Here is a 10,069-nt window from a genome sequence, read left to right as displayed (position 1 = left end):
ACAGGAGCCCACCACACACATGGCACAGGAATCCCCACATGGCACAAGAGCCCACCACACACATGGCACAGGAATCCCCACATGGCACAAGAGCCCACCACACACACGGCACAGGAATCCCCACAGGACACACAAGCCCACCACACACATGGCACAGGAATCCCCACATGGCACAAGAGCCCACCACACACACGGCACAGGAATCCCCACAGGACACACAAGCCCACCACACACACGGCACAGGAATCCCCACATGGCACAAGAGCCCACCACACACATGGCACAGGAATCCCCACAGGGCCACAGGAGCCCACCACACACATGGCACAGGAATCCCCACAGGGCACAAGAGCCCACCACACACACGGCACAGGAATCCCCACAGGACACACAAGCCCACCACACACACGGCACAGGAATCCCCACATGGCACAAGAGCCCACCACACACACGGCACAGGAATCCCCACAGGACACACAAGCCCACCACACACACGGCACAGGAATCCCCACATGGCACAAGAGCCCACCACACACATGGCACAGGAATCCCCACATGGCACAAGAGCCCACCACACACACGGCACAGGAATCCCCACAGGACACACAAGCCCACCACACACACGGCACAGGAATCCCCACATGGCACAAGAGCCCACCACACACACGGCACAGGAATCCCCACAGGACACACAAGCCCACCACACACACGGCACAGGAATCCCCACATGGCACAAGAGCCCACCACACACATGGCACAGGAATCCCCACATGGCACAAGAGCCCACCACACACATGGCACAGGAATCCCCACATGGCACAAGAGCCCACCACACACACGGCACAGGAATCCCCATAGGGCCACAGAAGCCCTCTCACACTAGAGTCTCTAGACTCTCACACTCACAGCGCAACTTCCCACTGCTGTGCTCCGCCCCATAACGACAATCACATGACCTCACCCACGGGTCCTGCAGTCACTTTCCTCAGCTGTCACTGACCACGTGACGGTGACGTCACCACAGGTCCTGCAGGCAGCAATATATCGCGCAGGGTGCAGCTGAGGTCTAGCTCCGGGTATGTATGAGTTGTAGTCACCGGGGTTGTGTTCTGGATGTTGTATACAGGACGCTATACTATAGGACAAGGGAAGACCTATGCAGCTATATGGCCCAGAAATCTTCACAAACACTTGTGGTTACCATGGAGCTGGTAAACAACGGTGAATCCTCTCTGGGATGCCCTCACCCCAACCCACAGCACAGTCAGTAGTGAGTAGGAGGTTTAGCTTGGCCGCCATCGCCTTCTCCCGGATCTGAGGTGTTATAGATCTATAGAGCCAGCACTGTCCGTTATTTCTGTAGGGTTTGTCAGGTTTGGGCCACACGTTGTAATATAAAGGTTACTGTATGGAAACCGCCGCAGGTCGGAACGCGACACCGTAAGAAGTCACACGTGACGTTATGTCACACATGTGTCCAACCCAACCACTGAGGCACGTGTGCGTCCACGGGGTCCGCACCATAGAAATGCTGCACACAATGTTATCTGCAGATCACATATGAATGCAACATAAAGAAATGTCAGAAATAATAATAATCTTCATCCCAAGTGATAATAGCCCGCTATATCACAGTAATATATCATCAGGTCCGCATGGAGGCGCTACTGGCTGCCAGATTTATTTATTATACCCACTGATATAGCGCCATTAATTCCACAGCGCTTCCTCATCATCACTGTCCCCGACGAGGCTCACAATCTACATTCCCTCTCAGTATGTCTTTGTAATGCCGGAGGAAACTGGAGAACCCAGAGGAAACCCACACAAACACGGGGAGAACATACAAACTCCTTGCAGATGTTGTCCTTGGTGGGATTTGAACCCAGGACCCAGGCGCTGCAGTGGTAACCACTGAGCCACTATGATGTGTTCCCACTCACAAGGCTGTGTGAAGGTTTTTGGGGTCCTGATCCTTATTCAAACTTTGTAGACTTAATGTAGGAACACTGTGAAATAGCGGACTATTATCACTTGGGGTGCTGATTATTGTTACCGCTTCTAGTTCTTGATTTTGCATTAATATGTGATTTGTTAAACGACATAAAGAGAACATAAAATTGTGCAAAGCATTTAGAGTATATGGTGCAGATAGACGTTATATTGTAATGTTACATCGTGATCTCTATTTTGCACTGTAGCCCTCACCTAAAACTCACTGCTTTATATATGTAGTGCACAAATCAGGTGGGGCCCCAGAAGTAGAGCCACTCTGTACTGTCTTTGACTAAAGCAGCCTTGACCCAAACTCCCCTCTATTACATCCATATCGCCCCCCTCATGCTGCGCAGGTAAGAGTCTCTACACAGTAGACTCACTGGCTAGAGGAAGACGCTGTGTCATATTTTAAAGACCTCTTCTGTACTTAAGGGGAACCTGTCAATAATCAAAAACACTTGTATATTTGGGGTTACTCTGCAGGTTTTTAGCATTGTGAAGCCTTGCGGCCACCGCACTGGAAGGCCGGTCACCGAGAGAAAATGAATTTTATTCTTTTGGTCAGTCTAAAGGTCCCTTACATTTAGCGATGCACCAGTGATCCCGACAACGATACGACCCGGTCAGGATCGCTGGTGCATCGCTAAATGGTCGCTAGTGAGCGATGCAGCGATGCAGCAGCAGTCGGGGGTCGTCACTTACCTGTCACACGCAGCGAGGGTGACGTCTTCCGCCCGCGTCCATGGAGTCGCTCGTCGGCGCCAGCAGGAAGCCGACGACGAGAAATGAACCATCCCATTCTTGCGCGATCAGCGATATCCAGCGGGGAGCCGGGTCGGAGGTGTCATATGTAGCGAGATCGTTAGCGATATAGCTGTTGCGTCACAAAATCGGTGATGCTTTAGCGATATTGCTAGCGATCTTGCTATGTGTGAAGGGGGCTTAAGACTTTCAGTCATACAGGCGTGGCTTCAGTCACTGCTCAGAACATAATGAGTTGTCTGTAACCACACTCCAGCTCTGACTGACAGCCAGCTCTGTAGTGCATGAGTGCTGCGTCGGCTGTCAGTAAGAGCGGGGGTGCGGTTACATACTTGGGGAAGAAAGAAGAGAGGGTAATGAAAAGGGGGGGAGCGGAGGAGTTTGGGCACAATATAAATATAACAAATATGACCTAGAATAAAAACAATGTATAGCATTCATAAAGTAAATGTTCTGTAAGCCTTCTATGTATTGTTTTTATTCTAGGTTGTGCTTGTTAATGGCCACCGTATGTATATGTACCTACTTATTACACTTATTGGTGTGCTGACTGTTGGTTTTTGGTTTTGCTTCAGGTTCTTGTAATTTAGGGTTGTTGCCATCCCTTTGGACTGTGCATCTTATTTACTCATCTTTCCACAGGCTGGTGTAAAACACAGCAAGGACAGAAACAATTACAATCAAACAGGTCCAAAGTAAAACGATATTAATACTTTATTACATATTGTAAATCAAGGGATCTATTGGTAATGATTATGGGCAATTGGTCTCTATTCTGAGTATTTGATTCAATGGCTGTCTGCTAATTTTGTATATTGTGTGTATTATATCTTTTTACTTTGGGCCTGTTTGATCATAATTGTTTCTGTCCTTGTTATGTCTATATTGGCGATTGGTTCGCCTATGAGGCCCCCATATGAGCACTATCATGAATAATATGATTTTGGAATGTACGCTATCATTATGACAATGGTGCTAAATCTCTTGTTGAGTTATCTTTACATGGTGTAAAACAGTCAGGGCCTTGTCCAGCTGTTCCCCTGTCTATTTTGAGGTCTACTGGCAAATAGCAAGCTGATATCTAGCTTTAGACAGAGACCAGGTTACTGCCCGACCGGTCAGGGGGGCAAGCACACAGGGTGGTTGGATGATACCCAGCGTCTTACCTTGCAAAGGGAGACTGGAGCACCACGTGGGTGCAGGCAAAACCGGGTCCAGGACCTGCTGGGAGGGCAGAGTGGTATGGAAGCGCTCAGAGCCCGCAGGACCTGCGGTCACGTGACCGCGCATCAGAAGGAGCGGGCGGAGCTATCGCTGAGCTCCCACAGCGCTACTGTGACAGGAGACAAGGGATAGACAGAGAGTGGTCAAACAAGGCCAAGGTTCATACACAGTACGGGCAGGCGCAGTACAGGAGGGATAATCAGAAGGGAGGTCAGACAAAGCCAAAGGTCATACACAGTACGGGCAGGTGCGGTACAGGAGGGATAATCAGAAGGGAGGTCAGACAAAGCCAAGGGTCATACACAGCACGGGCAAAGCAGGTACAGAGTCAGCAAACCAAAGACGTAAACCGTAACAGAACAGGGTCAGAATATCAGGCAGACAATGATTGGCGTGCAGCACGGATAGAGCAGGGTCGGGCACACTCAGATAGGAGTATAAGCGACAGGGGGCGGCTCTCCCCTGATGCTATAAGAACCCTCCTCAGACCCACAGAGAGGCTCTCAAAGTTAACTCCTGCACCACCTACCCAAAACGCAAAACACACCATGACAGCTGAGTCACTATAGTAGGGGCCATCGTGAATGGGTACACATTGTCAGAGTGGTATGGCTTTTACACTTTACTCTTTTTTTACATGTGTTACTATTTAGTTACTGCAGGGTTTTTTTGACACAGGTTGGACGGATCAAAAATGCAACAGGTTGCGTCCGACACGCCTAGGCGCACACTACAAAAAACCATGTGCACGAAAACGCATACAATCGCGTGCAAATGCTAGACCATGCGCCCCCATGTTAAACATAAGGGCGCATGTATTCGCACGATGCGCTGGGTTAAAAAACGCTAATGTGAAAGCAGCCTTAGCTCTTTCATATGCTTGTCATGGTTTCATAACTGACTGTGGCCTGGAGACACTGTGAGTGACAGCTCAGCTGCCCTTTGGAATCTGGAGTGTTCTGGTCTGTCGGTTTTGTGAGTGGCATTCCAATCATCCAGACAGATCCTGGAGCGTGCTGGGCTGTCAGAATTTTTATTGACAACCCTGCTGCTCAATCTGGTCTCATCTGTCAGTGTTTTCTCAGGTGCCCCCGTACTCAGATGATTTGCTAGGTATTTAGCTGGCTTGATGTGAGCAGCAGATAGTCAGTTGTAGCTTTGCTTTAAGTAGGTGTGTGTGCGCTTGCTCTTTGTCTGACGTCTGGTCTTGTTTTTGACTTTGGATCTGTTGTGACAATTTTTGTGGCATATTTTTTCTGCTTTTGACGCTCTCTGACTTCAGACATCTGACCCCGGACTTGGCCTCTGACTTTCCGTTTGTTCTACTCCCTGGTTTTGATGTACCCTTCTGGCATTTGAACATGAACTGTCTCCTGACCATGCCTTTGACTTGCCCCTCTGTACTACAAGCTCTCCTGCTATCTGACCTCAGATCTCCTGACTACCCTTTCTCAAGGCTTGCCCTTGAGTAGCGACTCAGCATCACAATGCTGAAGTTAGTCTGCAGCATCTCCCCTAATGATCCTAGTTGGTGGAGATTGCGACTTCCAATGCCTGATGATAATCTGATGAGTGGCTGGTGCAAAATACCTTATTAGGCGTTTTTAATCTGGAAACATGAATAAAACTGCTCCTTCTGGTGACATCTGCATGTGATATATGAGTTCCTTTAATCAAGTAGAAAGAAAGAAAGAATACACTCACTGGCCACTTTATTAGGTACACCTGTCCAACTGTGTGTTAAGACTTAATTTCTAATCAGCCAATCACATGGCGGCAACTCAGTGCATTTAGGCATGTAGACATGGTCAAGACAATCTCCTGCAGTTCAAACCGAGCATCAGTATGGGGAAGAAAGGTGATTTGAGTGCCTTTGAACGTGGCATGATTGTTGGTGCCAGAAGGGCTGGTCTGAGAATTTCAGAAACTGCTGATCTACTGGGATTTTCACGCACAACCATCTCTAGGGTTTACAGAGAATGGTCCGAAAAAGAAAAAAAATCCAGGGAGCGGCAGTTCTGTGGCCGGAAATGCCATGTTGATGCCAGAGGTCAGAGGAGAATGGGCAGACTGGTTCGAGCTGATAGAAAGGCAACAGTGACTCAAATTGCCACCCGTTACAACCAAGGTGGCCAGAAGAGCATCTCTGAACGCACAGTGCGTCGAACTTTGAGGCAGATGGGCTACAGCAGCAGAAGACCACACTGGGTACCACTCCTCTCAGCTAAGAACAGGAAACTGAGGCTACAATTTGCACAAGCTCATCGAAATTGGACAGTAGAAGATTGGAAAAACGTTGCCTGGTCTGATGAGTCTCGATTTCTGCTGCGACATTCGGATGGTAGGGTCAGAATTTGGCGTAAACAACATGAAAGCATGGATCCATCCTGCCTTGTATCAACGGTTCAGGCTGGTGGTGGTGGTGTCATGGTGTGGGGAATTTTTTCTGGGCACTCTTTGGGCCCCTTGGTACCAATTGAGCATCGTTGCAACGCCACAGCCTACCTGAGTATTGTTGCTGACCATGTCCATCCCTTTATGACCACAATGTACCCAACATCTGATGGCTACTTTCAGCAGGATAATGCGCCATGTCCTAAAGCTCGAATCATCTCAGATTGGTTTCTTGAACATGACAATGAGTTTACTGTACTCAAATGGCCTCCTCAGTCACCAGATCTCAATCCAATAGAGCATCTTTGGGATGTGGTGGAACGGGAGATTCGCATCAGGGATGTGCAGCCGACAAATCTGCGCCAACTGTGTGATGCTATCATGTCAATATGGTCCAAAATCTCTGAGGAATGCTTCCAGCACCTTGTTGAATCTCTGCCACGAAGAATTGAGGCAGTTCTGAAGGCAAAAGGGGGTCCAACCCCTTACTAGCATGGTGTACCTAATAAAGTGGCCAGTGAGTGTATGTCATTACAGAGAGGTTGGACCCCTGGGCAACTCCACCAAATGTACATCAATGTACCAGGAGTTGAGGAGCACCTCCAATAAATGTCTGTAACATGTAACATAAAGAGCCATCCTATATAGATTGACAGGCGTTCTATGCCATCTGGACAGCCTCTTGTAGTTTATTTCCTTAAGTTTACAGGATACTGACAGTTTTTGGGTTAAGAAAAAAGATTTAGCCCATGGCTCAACTGATATGTTTCCTATTCTACAAATTGAGACATTTGTCCTCTCATTTATGACATTACAGTGTTACAGATCAAACAAATGGCATGTGTCAGTGCCTACCAAAGAGAAGGCTAGCCTCTCATAAGTAATCATAGATTGGAGATTTGACCCAGGTGTCAGGGAATTAGAATCTCTGCAAAGCTGAAGACCTCTCATTCAAATACCTGGTATGCTTTAGGCTATGTGCACACGCTGCGGATTCACCAGCGGATTTTTCCGTGCGGATCCGCAGGTAAATTGACCTGCGGTTTGACACCTGGGCAATGGAGGAGATGGTAAACTGCAGCGGAATCCGCAGAAAGAATTGACATGTCAATTCTCTCTGCGGATTTAAAACTGCAGCTTTTCCGCAGTGAAAAAACCGCAACATTTGCACTGCGGATTGTAAATCCCATAGACTTAGTATCATAGAATCGTAGAGTTGGAAGGGACCTCCTGGGCCATCTGGTCCAACCCCCTGCTCAAAGCAGGATTCGCGAAATCATCCCAGACAGATGTCTGTCCAGCCTCTATTTGAAGACTTCTATTGAAGGAGAACTCACCACCTCTTGTGGCAGCCTGTTCCACTCATTGATCACTCTAACTGTCAAAGTTTTTTCTAATATCTAATCTGTGTCTACTCCCATTCAGTTTCATCCCATTGCTTCTAGTCTTTCCTTGTGCAAATGAGAATAAAGATGATCCTTCTACAATGTGACAGCCCTTCAGATATTTGTAGACAGCTATTAAGTCTCCTCTCAGTCTTCTCTTCTGCAAGTTAAACATTCCCAAATCCTGCAACCATTCCTCATAAGACAGGGTTTGCAGACCGGACACCATTCTGGTCGCTCTTTTCTAAACTTGCTCCAGTTTGTTCATGTCTTTTTTAAAATGTGGCGCCCAAAACTGGACACAATATTCCAGATGAGGTCCAGATGAATTAATACAATTCCACTTGTCCTTCAGTAAGGTGCCCTGGAAGGGGGTTACAAAAACGCTGAATTTCATGAAAGCAAAGTTTGATCAGCTTAGAGAGGACCTTCGCCGAATTGATTGGGTTAATGTCCTCAAAAATAGGAGCACAGAAAATAAATGGGAAATATTTAAATCAGTTTTACACACCCACTGCGAGCTAGCCATACCGTACAGAAATAAAAGGGCTAGGAACAGGAGAACACCAATGTGGCTAAATAAGGATGTAAAAAGGGCAATAAATAACAAGAACAAGGCATTTAAGAAGCTAAAACAAGAAGGCAATGAAGAAGCACTAAAAAGTTATAGAGAAAAAAATAAAATGTGTAAAAAACAAATACATTTAGCAAAAGTGGAAACTGAGAGACTCATTGCTAAGGAAAGTAAAACAAACCCCAAACTATTCTTTAATTATATAAACAGTAAAATGATTAAAATTGATGGTGTCGGCCATGGAACCATTAGCAGAACACCTACGGCAAAATCCTAATATAACGGGTCTTACCACCCATACTCGGCAGCATAAATTGAGTCTATTTGCTGATGACTTAATACTCACTCTCACAAGGCCTGAACTCTCCACCCCTGAAGCCCTCAGAGAAATAGATAGATTCTCAACTCTCTCCAACTTCAAAATAAATCACCAAAAATCAAACATTCTTCCACTTCATGTTCTAAAAGAACAAATCACAATCATCAAAGCTGTAACCACATTCAACTGGTGCGAAAAGGAGTTCACTTATTTAGGCGTAATCATTAATAAGGATCTATCGGAAACAGTCAAATCCAACGTTAAAAAAATAGAGGAATCAATTCTTAAAGACAGTAGATCTTTCAAGGACAAAGACTTGACCTGGTGGGGGAGGAATCTCGTGGTAAAATTATTTACTCTGCCAAAAATTCTGTACATCCTGAGATGCTTACCCCTGCCCATCCCCACTATATGTCTTACGAACATTCAAGCACTAATAAACTCAATTATTTGGGGCAATAAAAGATCTAGGACTGACACCAGATCCCTGTATAAGAAAAAATCTCACGGAGGAATTAGCTTTCCCAACCTCAACGCACATTACCTCACCCTCCTACTCAAACACAGTTTGTCTTGGCTTTCTAATTTACTCGACCCAGCTTGGCTTGATCTTGAAACTGCTATTAATAATATCAAACCCCTTAAATTTTTAATACTGGATAAAATAATCCGTAGGCATCAGACTCAACAAAAATATCCCGTCTTCCAAGCAATAACTACTGCCTGGCTAAAAATCTTAAAATCAGATAATAAAACTCCAAAGACAAAAATATTACAAGAAATCCCTCTATCTTTATCTTATACAATAATTGGTCATACTATTCCTCCTACTTGGGCAGATTTGAATATCAAAAAATTAGGAGATATCTTTAACGGTAAAGACTTTCTAAGCTTTAGCTCCCTCAAGAATAAGTACAATATCCCCTCGTAACTATTTATGGATTTCCTGATTCTAAAAAACAACTTAAGGCTGTTCTTGAATAAGGAACCTACCCTCTCTGAGACCTCTTTGAAGCTGCTATGTAACTGCGGACATCCAAGATTTTGGAGTCATAGCTTCTTATATGACAGTTTCAATGGTGATTCAACTTTAAAAAAAAAACCCTTACATGATCAACTGGGAAAAAACTCTCAATCGCACATTCTCCATAGAAGATTGGGAAGACTCCCTTTCTCTAACCTATAATTCCACTTTATCCATGCCTTTGCAGGAGGCGCATTACAAAGTGTCCTCCCGCTGATATTATACTCCGGCCAGAATGGCCCACTTTGGCTCGTCAAACTCAGCTCAATGTTTGAGAAACTGTGGGCAAAAAGGAGACATATTCCACATATTTTGGAGCTGCCCAATAGCACATTCCTTTTGGACTCAGATTTTTTCTATCCTAAGCAAACTTGTCGGCTCTACTATGA

The 10,069-nt window shown here is 45.9% G+C and overlaps 1 protein-coding gene across 1 annotated transcript in view; it reads left to right on the top strand.

The window, feature by feature from the left end:
- Positions 1–923: 923 nt before the first annotated feature.
- Positions 924–10,069, top strand: part of LOC141100208 (uncharacterized) — a 161,514-nt gene continuing 152,368 nt past the window's right edge. The window contains exon 1 of the mRNA XM_073588551.1: positions 924–1,076. The gene's annotated coding sequence lies outside the window, so the exon portion shown is untranslated. The remainder of the gene's footprint in view (positions 1,077–10,069) is intronic.

The sequence above is a fragment of the Dendrobates tinctorius genome, unplaced genomic scaffold, assembly GCF_039654945.1.
Source record: "Dendrobates tinctorius isolate UK_male_01 unplaced genomic scaffold, ASM3965494v1 ptg000103l, whole genome shotgun sequence".
Taxonomy (NCBI): Eukaryota; Metazoa; Chordata; class Amphibia; order Anura; family Dendrobatidae; genus Dendrobates; species Dendrobates tinctorius.
The sequence above is the reverse complement of the archived record's forward strand: the minus strand, read 5'-3'. Positions and strand labels throughout refer to the sequence as shown.